Source organism: Lygodium microphyllum, chromosome 20 (genome assembly GCF_053477565.2).
Source record: "Lygodium microphyllum isolate KBCC chromosome 20, Lygodium_microphyllum_v1.1.10, whole genome shotgun sequence".
Classification (NCBI taxonomy): Eukaryota; Viridiplantae; Streptophyta; class Polypodiopsida; order Schizaeales; family Lygodiaceae; genus Lygodium; species Lygodium microphyllum.
The window spans coordinates 30,095,027-30,107,751 of record NC_141154.1 but is presented as its reverse complement, the minus strand read 5'-3'; the positions used below and the strand labels follow the sequence as shown (position 1 = coordinate 30,107,751).

The 12,725-nt window shown below is 42.8% G+C and overlaps 1 pseudogene; it reads right to left on the bottom strand.

Annotated features, from left to right (window-relative positions):
• Positions 1-8,886, bottom strand: part of LOC148018799 (uncharacterized) — a 35,426-nt pseudogene extending 26,540 nt beyond the window's left edge.
• Between the last annotated feature and the right edge of the window lie 3,839 nt (positions 8,887-12,725).

The following is a 12,725-nucleotide window of genomic DNA, read 5'->3' as shown; positions in this document are numbered from 1 at the left end:
GGTTTGTCTTTACTAGTCATGGGATGCTTTCATGGTTTTGCTTTGGAGATCTTAAAAAAAAACACAAATTGGATAAGAATATGAAAGGTCATTAGATGATGTAAAAGTAGAGTTGACATTTTATTTTGATTGTAAATCCACTTAATTTTTGTTTATAATTTTTGAATTTTCTTAAAGGACATAATTCCATGTGCATATTGTGGGAGCTATACATGTGTATATGTGGAATTGAAGTCATAGGCTCTTACTTAGCAATGTGCATGAGGGAGGGAGGGAGGGAGAGAGAGTGAGAGAGAGAGAGAGAGAGAGAAAGAGGCACGATTGTCTGAGGCAATTATGCCTCTCTCTATACAAATATTCTTTTTGAATTTTGTAGGTAGACTCCTCGGTAGACACAAATTGTGCTTGGGTTTGACTCCCCTTGAGGTTATCTTTATTTTTTCTATTAAAGTCATATGCTCTTACTTAGCAATGTGCATGAGAGAGAGAGAGAGGCATGATTGCCTTAGAGGCAATTATTCCTCTCTTTATACAAATATTCTTTTTGAATTTTGCAGGTAGACTCCTCGATAGACACAAATTGTGTTTGGGGTTCGACTCCCCTTGAGTTTATCTTTATTTTTTCTTTTGTAGGTTTCATATGTGTAACCACTAATGTATAGTTATAGATGAACTCTTGTGACTTTTGAAGATGATATCGTTAATATCCGCACGACCATCTTTAGCGACAATGGAACAAACTTGGTGATTTTTGCCCACCTAATAGTAACACTATTCGTGCACATACTTGATCAATTTGTATTATATCCTTTAATATTCCTATCTACCCAAATGATTCAAATTAATAACAAGGAGTCATGTGAGCATCATCCTATTAGATTCATTTGGGATACCTTATTAGAAATAATCACATGATCCCATCAATGATGATTGAGCACTTTACCTTCTATCAAAAGGTTTTACAACAAGGACAATATTGAACTCTTCATTCTCTATCTATTGTAACAGTGATCCATCTATTGTGGTAGTACAGCTACAAATTTTTTTGCTTCATCAGTTGAATACACTTAGCCTCTCATTGGCAATATATGACAAATATGATATTCCAATCCATCCTTAGCACATCCTTATCCTAGTACAAATGATCATTTCTATCACCATATCCTCTCCCTGTCCCTCTTCCTCTTCCCCTCCCTCCCTCCCTCCCTCTCTCTCTCTCTCTCTCCCTCTCTCTCTCTCTCTCTCTCTCTCTCTCTCAAACAATGGCCATGGTTCAGATACTTGAAATTCTTGCCTCAACATTACCTGCTCATTAAGATGTAAGGACATGCAATTTGGAGGAGTAAAGCTCTCTCTCTCTCTCTCTCTCTCTCTCTCTCTCTCTCTCTCTCTCTCTCTCTCTCTCTCTCTCTCTCTCTCTCTCTCTCTCTCTCTCTCTCTCTCTCTCTCTCTCTCTCTCTCTCTCTCATATGCACCAATAGTGCAAGACATGGAAGGCATTTGTCCTAACTAAAACCAAAGGTCATGGTATTGGATTTGTAATACCATTTTCTCTTGCTTGTGGATAACTAAAGTGGGGCTTAGGATAGATAAGAGCAAGCATAAAGGAGTGTCTCTAACTCACTAGCATGTGTAGCCCAACCCAAACTCATGCAAGCTCTCTTGATAAATGCATTTCTTGGCATATGTTGTTGACATTGGCACCTTTAAATCTCAACAAGTAACCCAATAACTTGTTGTTGGTATATTATTATAGACAAGGGCTCTTAAAAATAATCCTAATTGTTATCCCAAAAATATCTTTGTAATATAGACTATATCTCTATAATAGTCTACATCTTTGGCTCAACAAACAAAATTTTGTTGATGTTGATTATTTAGTCTTAAGAGAGAATTAGGTTTGTCTCTACTAGTAATGGGATGGTTTCATGGTTTTGCTTTGGAGAACTAAAAAAAAAACAAATATAAATTGGATAAGAATATAAAAGGTCATTAGATTATGTAAAAGTGGAGTTGACCTTTTATTTTGATTTGTAGATCCACTTACTTTTTGTTTATAAGTTTTGAATTTTGTTAGACATAGTTTAGTGTGCATATTGTGGGACCTATACATGTGTATATGTGGAATTAAAGTCATATGCTCTTAATTAGCAATGTGCACAAGATAGAGAGAGAGAGAGAGAGAGGCATGATTGCCTTTTAGAGGCGATTAGCGGGCCCTCTAGATGATCGGTCAAAATATAGAGTATAAACCCAATCTTGAGTGATAGTCCATGCCATATTTATCAGCTCACTCGTACTTATGATAATCAAAATCAAGTCAAGAGAGATGATGGGCAATAGATAAAGTCCCTCCTTCCTCACTAAACTTGATAGGATTACTAGTCAGAATTTGTTGACAATGGTAGCAACACACCTTAATCTCCCATGTGAAAGCTCCAACTTCCCACTCAATAACATGATAACCCTTATTCCACTAGATCACTCGACCTTAGTGGTAACATCACTCTAGATATGTATGCTCAAGAGATGGAATTATTCATACCATCGGATCGTCGTGGTATCTACTGCAGGTTAAAGTTGAACCATGAAGGACCTACACATGCACCAAGCCCAATGTCAACCCCTTACACATAGTAAGGCTTTAACTTATTAATATTAACTTTATTTTTAAACTCTACCTGCCTGCAAATCTGCTAGAAGGGTTGTAGAGCCATTCTTCCCTAAACATACAATTTTTTATGGTCCATCCCATTTAGGTGTCAAGAAAATGAATGTGGGGTTGATCATGGTGTGTACAAAATGATTGATACACTATCACGGAGGATTGTAATAGACAAGGAACTCCATGGCTACAAAGAGAAGGCAAACAAAATGCACACTCAACAAATGTTCTCTTCTATTTCATTGCATACACATGTTACATATATAAAGGAGGAGATACTCCATCAATGATCCCTCACACTTTCCATGTGTGTCCCCATGTGACACCATACAACCCAAACTTTACATGTGTGCCCTATGTGGCACCATACAACCCACACTTTACATGTGTGCCCTATGTGGCACACTTTACTCCACATCTCTCATCCATATTCATGCACCACACAATCTTAAGCACATAAGAGTGCTTTCACATATACACACCCGCAAACACCGAAGCTTACAATGCCAACACCCCCTCTTAAGTGAGGTGTTTAATTTTACCTTGTCATCCATCCAATGTAGCATTACATGACCACAATCGCTACTTCTTAACACTCCCCCTCAATGCTATATTGGAGTGTTTATATGACTAGACACATCTAGTCCACCATATGCATGTTTTATGTGCGTGTACAATGTTCGTTTGAGCACTACTTGCTCCACTGAACCTACCCCATCCTTTTTGAACAATCCTAGATGTTCGGGAAAGGTATGACAAACCTCAAGGTGAAACAATCATGTGCACACACCACGCACTTGCAAAATTCTTTTTGAGATCTCAATCTCAGACAGAGAACCCTGCACAAGCCAATTCTTCTGCAACCTTGTCTCACACATGCATGTAGATACATTCATTCTGAGCCTCTAGGTGGGCTCGGGTAGAGTACCCTCATACCATGGGTGAAGTACAATTTTTCATTTTCAACTCTCAAGTTTAGCTATCATTATCTAGAAAAGAAATGTGAATGTTTTTTTTTTTCACATTGTTTCACACAAATATATTTAGAATGTATAACTTAGCTTTTGCTTTGGTGTATGAATGGGGCTTTATACATGCCAAAAACCCAGAAAAGATAAGGTTGCCACATGGCAACTCCTTCGTCCTATCGTCACTGACAAGTTTTTTTTGTTCGACTCTTCGTTTTTGTGCTCTCTCTTCTCCCATGTCTCGTGTGCCTTGCGACAACCCCACTAGCAGTAGAAGATAGGGGACGAGCTTCCGGGCCTCCATAATCGCTCCCATAAAACTCGCAGTAGACGCATAATGTTCGAGTTCATCGACATGCTCGCCTCGGGTTATTAAAGAGCTTGCACGTGAGCTGAAAATTCTTGATGAAAGACCCCCCGAAGATATTCGTGTGTTAGTCAATGGTGATAACTTCTCCACAGTCTTTGCAGATATAGATGGCCCACTACATTATCAAAGCAGAAGTGGGCGCGGAAGCAGGAGGCTGCCTTATGGGCAGGCGTGGAGAAGCATGGCCCCACGAAATGGCGCACCATCCAGAAAGACCCTGAATTTTCTCTACCACAGACTTTGAATCTTCTTCTACTTCTTCTTCTCTCCTTGGCAGAGAGAAAACGGTAGTCTCTCTCTCTCTCGCCTGCTTCTTCTTCTTCTGCCTGCACTGCTTTTTCTTCTCTCTCTCTCTCAATTCTGGGCTCTAAATAACTTCCTCTCATCCGCCTTTTGCACATACAGGCATGCGGGGTCCATTTGACATGTCCCGATTCAATTTGTCTTTTGTGAGATGGATACATCTGAGCAGGTTGCCTTTTGCTTTTGCTAGATCTGCTGCAGTCTCACTGTGAAAGAGGCACACAGAGAGAGATAGGCACACACTTAACACACACGCAGTTGGCTTTTATCTGCAGGAAACCCTTAGCCCCTCTGGATAGGGTCCATTAGGTTTTCGTAGGTGATATGCATTCTTTTCCCTTGTAAAGCAGGATTAGCTCACTGCTTGTGAGCCAATGTGTCTCTGCCATATATAATATGCTCTGCCTGAAGATCAAACTGGTCTCGAGCGCGGCCATGCTGTAATCGTGAGATAGCATGTTTCACCATACTAGTGGTGAAAAAGGATGAAATACCCGGTCTCCGTGTACATGGTGTGGGTATCAACGGGGCTGTGCGGATACATGATATAAACTCTGTGCGTATCCATGCCATACTGCAGGGTCATGTATCGGTGTGGGTGAGCGTGGTTCTCTGATCTGCCTCCATGCCTCTGCACAATCTCTGCTCATAAGAAGGTGATATATATCCCAATATCTCTCCTCCTCCCATTCCCGCTTTTTACGGCGGGTCAAGCGGTGCATGCGTCTCTGCGCCTGTCTGTGTGATATCTCTCCTCTTGCCTCCAAATCGCGTAGCTATCGACGTAGATCTCTGCACTGGTACCGGTCTGAGGGGGGTGCGTGTATATGTGATGTGGAAAACTGAGTGTAGCAGAATCATGCAGAATGCATGTGATATCAGTGGTGAGTGTATCAAGGGGTGCGTATGGATCAAGTGACGTGATGTGCTCCTCCAGATGCTGTGAGTAAATATGTGAGAGCTCATGAGTGAAGTGTATGGTAGTATGCATGTGGGGTATGATATCTGCAGGTGGTGATGGTAATGAGGTGAGGAGTGAGAAACTGAGAAAGGTGTGATCAGCACCGAGTGGAAGTCTCCCAAGGCCGAAGGACTCGATAGTATGCATCCCATCAATCGGTCCGAGTAGATAATCTATAGTACTCTCGCCCCCCCATGTGGAAAGCATGTAAGACCTCCTAAATATGGCCATCGTGCCATCCCGTTATAAATAACGAGATGATGTCTACTACCAAGCTCAAGTAAATGCCCTCCATACCCTGTGGCGTCTGGCCCAATATTTGCTAACTCCTGACTGATTCCCAACTCCTCAGGGTCTAATGCTCTCATGATCTCTGGCTGCTCCATATCAAAACTCTCACACTGTCGGCTCTGTGTGTGCCCGTTGAAGTCCCCCATAAGGAAGACCTCACCCAAACTAGAATACAGAATAATGTCCTCTGAGAGCTGTGAATAAGGGGAGGGGGAATCTCTGGCCTGAATATCACCCTGCATAGTAGCATATCTGGACCCTCGTGGTGAAAAGTAGCATACTGCCATATAGATCCATCTCTCATCTGATATCTGCACTCTGATCCATATGTAACTGGCCTCCTCATCTCGTCTCACTAACTGGATATGTCTCTGTATCCCCTGATGGAATAGAACTGCCACCCCTCTTGAGCCCCTAGATATACTTTGCCTAGTAGTAGCCCGATATGCAGATACCCACTCAAATCATGTAATGCGTGGAAGCCCTCTCTCTGGGCTCTCATGTGTCTCTGTGAGGCATATAACATCATGGTCGGGTAAAATCTCCTCAAGTCTGTCCGGTCATGACCATAGGGAGCCGTTGCAGTTCCAAATTGCCACACGTATCGGGATCTCCTGCACAGTCCTCTACCCCGTCTCATAGGCCATGCCCCCCTATTTGGTGGGGCGTCCATCTATAAAAATCCGACCATCTCGATAGAAGGCCTTACGGCCTTCTCTACGTGCTTGGAGTATCTGTGGCATGCATGCTCATCTGTGTGCAATCTGCATCTGAGTCAGGTCCTCATCCATGAAGATGGGAGCCCCAATCATCCCTCGGAGAGAAATCCACTTCCGAAAGAAAGCAGCTCTATCCTCCGGTGTGCTCATATGTAATATCAGAGCTCTGACCTTGGAGGGAGAGGGAGAGGGAGGGAGAGTGCATTCTCTCTCTCTCTCTCCCTTTTGCTTTTGGAGAGTGTTAGGATATATTGTGAGAGGGAGAGGAAATGAGAGAGAAAGAGAGGGAGAGGGAGAGGGAGGGGGAGAGAGGGAGAGGAAGAGGAAGGGAGAGGGAGAGGGAGGAAATGGAAGAGGTTGTGGGCAAAACTCTCTATTCACTTTTTTGAAGTGTTCAAATTAACATAGGATGCATGCATAGATCACTCTTGTGTGTGCAAACTTGAGAGCTCTCTTCTCTCTCCTTATATCCTATCTTCTTATGCTTCACATTGAGGGCGAGGGTGAGGGTGAGGGTGAGGGAGAGTGAGAGAGGAATTGAGGAACTAGAAGAGTGAAGCTTCTCTCCTATCTTGCATTCTTCTCTTCTTTCCCTTCTTCTTCTACAATTTGGAGGGTAAGAGGTGGAGTTGAGATGAGGTTGGGATATCCCTCTTTCTTTTCTATGCTTCCTCTCTTTGTTGGAGTACTTGAGGAATGGATGGATTGCAAAATGGAGTGGCGTAACCAATTGAGGGAACCATGCTTGGATTGTGAGGCTGAATTGATTTGAGATGATTATTTGATTGGTTGAGTATATTAGAGTAGATAGAAATCAACAACTCAATTTTTTATTAAAAAACTCAATTTTTAGGATCGCATATATTAGAGTATATTAGAGTATATTAGAGTATATTAGAATGAGTCGAGGGATGAGCGATGAGGAGTTACAGGACATCTTCACATGCATGTCTCCACACCCGATCGCCAGATTCAGAGAGATGGCAGACCAGGAGCTGTCTCGGTCTTTGTCAGGGCGCTTTGCTAGATCTGCTTTAGTGCGATCAGATGCTTCAACTTCGAGCAGATGATCTTGATGCTCAAGACTTGGGCCAGAGGGAGGGAGTGCATCGGGATCAAGGGGATGCTACAGAGATACAAAGGCAGTGAGCCCGTGGTCGACACAGGATACAAGTGTGACTCCTCGCTCTCCTAGCTCAGATGGATGCTATGGAGACATGGATGCGGTGTCTCCGTCTTGTCATTCAGCTGGAGCTGCATCACCTCCAGGATTTGTCACACTTGTGGGGACGTCTACTCCAATTACTCCAGCTTTTGCGCAGCCCTCAGCATAGGTGGCACCCCTTTGGGTGCCACTCCGAGAGAGATTACCCCCGTCGGTACACTGGATGCAGAGGGGTCTCTTAGATATGCCGAGGAGCATGGACGCAGATGGGAGAGGACCCATCTTAGGCAGACTCCTAGGGGTTATGGATATCTGGTCGATAGTAGGTTAGGAGCCATCATCATGAATGATGAGGGGAGGAGGGTGATGGCTCGCATGAGAGAGTTGTGCCAACAAGTTTTTCGGTACAACGTCTTGGATCATTGGAAGAACATACCGGAGGGGAGCAAGGACTACATAGTAGCATCCTTACACAAGGAGTTTTTGGTGCCAGCCACAATAGATAGATTCTCTACGGGCTGGATTATGGATTGCATGCGTGCATACATGTCACATAGACGATCCAACGCACGCAAGGCAATCAAGAGTGGGGCTGCAAAGCCCGAGTGGTTAGATGCAGACGATTGGCTCCGACTGAGGGAGGAGGCTACAGATTGTCCAGGACGTTGGAGTCAGCAGCGCGAGGTGGCGAGGACACGACTCGAGGCCAGAGTGGTCCATCATCTTAGGAGTGGCGGCCACAGGACATATTTGGAGGACTTTGTAAGTTTTTCTTTTGTTTTGCTTGTTTATTTTTTTGAAATATTCTTTGTACTGATAATCATATTTCTAATAGTTAGCATTTTGTTTTCTTTGCAGCACTCCATTACAAATCGTGATCCAACTGGCCTTGAGACTTGATATGCAGAGAGGCATGGTCTCACTGCATTGATCGACCGATTGTATAGATGCGACGGCCTTGTAAGTCACTCATCTTTCTTGTTCGTAGTTACCATGAGATATTTGAATGCATTATTGTATGGTGGACTGATGTGTTGTTTCTTTTTCTGCAGAGTCCGTTCGATGCTCCTTTGCAGCGGGGTGAGCTTTCGAGGGACAAGGATATGTAGCTCGCCCTTGGATCCCTGGAGCTCACACACCTTTATTTTTGAGTCGCCTGATCTATGTAGACATTTTCTATGTATTAATGATATCCTGTCATGATTGTACCAATCGCTTTTTATGCGATCATGTATTTATTTCATGTATCTATTTTATGATTTCAGTATACATTGTTTTTGTTTGCAAGCGCATTGTACACAGTAGTGCAGAAACTATTTTGTATGGCTCTCATAAAGCACACAATGCTATGTGCCACAATTTGTTTTTTCCTGTTACCGTCGCTATTAGTGTCGCAAATTTTTTTGCACGCGTCGCTATTAGCGTCGTTATGCACGTACCGCATCGCAACACGGATAGCGACACCCACGCTTATAGCGACGGTTTGCGACGTGCATAACGATGCTAATAGCGACGTTGATAGTGACGCCAATACCTATTGTTCTAATTTCTGACATTCTTCGCATGTTTGACACCAATATTTGACATCTCGGTGTAGACTGGGCCAAGTAAAGCCGACTTGTAGAACCTTTCTACTTGTGATGTTGTGTGCAAAGTGGCCTCCATACACATCATCATGGAAAGCTTTTAATATTTCTTCAATTTTCCATTTTGAAGGCACTTTCCTAAGCACACCATCCTTACCAAGACAATACAAACTATCATTTACCATGCGATATCTTGTAGCCTTTTGAGCTAGCCACTCTCTTTCTCCCTTAGTCAGGTGTTTGGGAGCTTCTCCTTGCTCTAAGAGATGTAAAATATCTTCTAAGTCTTCCTTGCCTTGTCGAACTGGGGGTTTGATAGCCACTGCTCCCACCATTGACTCATTTAGCTTTGATGACACTAGATGGTCGGCATCTTTGTTCTGGTCTCTTGGCACATGATGTACTCGTGCCTCCCTAAATCTTCTCATAAGAGATTTGGATTCTCTCATTTTACTAGAGAGGTTTGTATTTTTGCATGCCCATGTACCTTACATCTACCTTACTAATAGCATGGAGTCTCCAAAAGCATTCAATCTCTCGATTGAATTACTAAGACACCAACAAACACCATGAATTAAAGCTTGATATTCTGCCTCATTGTTAGAGTGGACACCTTCTAAGATGATTCCTTCACCATAGATTTTCTCTCCTAAAGGAGAGAAAACAACGATGCCTGCGGCTGCCTTATCCTTAGTTCTCTTGTATGCACCATCAAAGTAGAGGCTATAAGCATCTACAAGAGTTTTCATGGATGGGGGTGGTGGAAGGTTCTTTCTTTTCACCATGAGATTTTTCTCATAGCACCTGTTTGTCAAAATATCAGCCAAGCATGCCTGAGTTGTTTTTTCAACCTGCACTGTATAATCAAACTCTTGAAGTTAGACCACCCACTTTGCTATTTTGTCAGAGATTTCCATATGTTGTAGTGCATAGGGAAACATATCCTCCACAGTGATGATCACAAACATCTTTGGAAGCAAATATGGCCGAAATTTGGTTACTGCAAACATGAGGGCCAACATTAGTTGTTCCATGGAGATGTAAGCCTTCTCTGAGGCTTTCATGAGGCGGCTGGAAAAATACACAGGCCTCATGAAGGATATTTTTGGATCTTTTTGTAGGAGATCAGCACCAATGGCCTCTTCTCCCACACTAGGGTTTACAAAGAATGTTTCTTCCCAATAAGGCTGGAGGATTATAGGAAGTGACCCCACATTTTCTTTATCTCCTTAAAATGTCCTTCACTTTATTCACTCCATACAAGTGTTTCTTGGCGTGTCAATGCAAGGGATATATGGCCTGAGAGAGTAAGTGTATAAATCTACCCAAATATCTTAGCGTTTGGGGAGGGTAGAGCTAGCAATGTTTCTACCTTATTTGGATCTACCTCAATTCCTTCACTTGACACTACATGCTCTAGTAGTGTAACCTTGCTTTCCCCAAAGTGACATTTATCCTTATTTAGTTGTCCATCCAACCTAGCTAAGTGAGTAAATCCTTCATCAACCTTGCGTAGATGTATGTTCCTTGAGTTGTAAATACAAAAGTCATCTATGAAAACCCTTATGGACTTACCAAAGTAAGGTTGGAAAACCATATTCATGAATCGTTGAAAGGTTGCTGGGGCATTTGTGAGACCAAAGGGCATGACCCGAAAGGCAAAATAGCCCCATGGTGTGATGAAAGTGGTTTTCTTTTGATCCTCCTTTGCAATGAGAATCTGGAAGTAGCCAGAGTAGCCATCACACACCGTATACCGCTCATGTCCCGCTACTTCATTCAAGATTTCATCCTGAAATGGGAGAGGGAAGTGGTCCCTCTTTGTTGCAACATTTAGTGGCTTGTAATCTATGCATACTCGCCACTTACCATTTTTCTTTGGCCTCACTACTACTGGGGAGACCCATTCTGAATCTTTCACTGGGTATATGAATCCTGCATTCAAGAGTCTCTTCACCTCCGTCAACAGTGCATCCTGTTGCACAACTCCCAGTCTTCTCAATCTTTGTACTACAGGTTTGCTTCCTTCTTTGAGTTGGATGTGATGCTTCACTGCAGTGACACTTGTAATGTGAGTATAATCAGAAATAAACAATGATGCATGCTTCTTGAGAACATTCACATAACCCTCACTTTCTTCATCCTTTATATCCTTGGATATCATCTTCTCTAGGCTAGCATCCCACACATCTTCTCCTTGGATTCTTGGGTTGTCTTTTGATGAGGTAGGTTCCTTTAAGGTGACACCCATAACTTCGAGAGTGCTATTACTCTCTCCACTTGAACTCTCTTCCTCTTCTACCGATGAGGAACATCCACTTGAGCTCCACTCATCAGCAAACGTTTCTAGTTCAAGGTTCTCTTGACGCCCACTCTTCAAGTTGTAAACCACCTTTTGATTGTGGCCACCCACCTTATGTGGCCTCAACTCTAGATCTCTTGTTGCCCAATCTTGCCTAGCTCTGATGCCCATAAGCCAAGGTCTCCCTAGGATGAGGGGATATCCTTCTCCCTTTACTGGCATCACATAAACATCCATTGCTGCAATGATTCCAAAAACAGAAACTCTCAAAGCTTTCACTACACCCACACATGTGACCGCATCATTGTTGGCCATCTTTTCCCTAAAGGTTGAGGATTCCATTACTTCTAAACCTAATTGATGCATAAGCTTTTTTGTCATGACACAAACCTCTGATCTACTATTGATGTATGTTTTTCGAATTCGTTGACCTTTGATTTGAGCCTCCACTAAAGGCACTATATCTTTGAGGCCATATGCCTTGATTGCATTAACCATTTTACCTTGCCTTGCCCTTGTGCTTACCATTTTTTACCATTGTCGTCGTAGCTTTGGAGAGGCATGAAGTAGTTGTGGCCAAGTAATTTTTGGCCCTTGAGAGCTCATGTCTGCTACCAGATCATAAGGTTGTGTTCAAGAACCCAAAGGGAAGTCAGAGATATCAATTTTAGACCTAGCTTGAGTCTTTATCTTCTTCCCTTCATCTCTAGGTGCCCGTGATGTACTTGCCTCATTGATTGCTTCCTTGCTTGCCTCAGTTTGGACACGTACCCGCTTGATAGGCATGGTCTCTACTATATCTACCTTCATCTTACCTCTCACTATTTCTTATTGGAGCCTTCTATCCCTGACCACCTCCTCTATTTTTATGACATTAACATTTGGTTGAACAGCAGGGGTTTCAGCTTGAACATAAATTGGTTGTAAAATTGCAGGTCATGACTACTCTTGCTCTTGAGTCCTAGCATGAGGAGGGCTTACTTGTTGTCAAGGACCTCTGGCAGGGTGATAATATCTTCTAGGGTGAGGACAATTGTACATGCCATGTCAATTTTCTCCACATTTGTAACATAACATCTCCCTTGCTTGTCGTCACATTTGTGGTCGATTCCCACCATTCCCCTCGATAGGTCTTCTTGCACCTTGCACAATATTCACTCTCAAACCCTCTAGTTGATTAGTAAGATTGTTTATTTGTTGGATCATGTCTTCTTGACCTCTAACAAGGCCTAGTGCATTAGATACATTTGGGGGAACTTGAGAGGCCTCCATAGTTGTGATGTTGTTTCCCAAAACTGCTTGGCTAGCTTGGGCTTGGTAGAGAATCTTTCGATTCTTTTCCCTAGTGATTCTCAAAGCATCTTCAAAAGTGTTTGAAAATTTCACATTTACCTT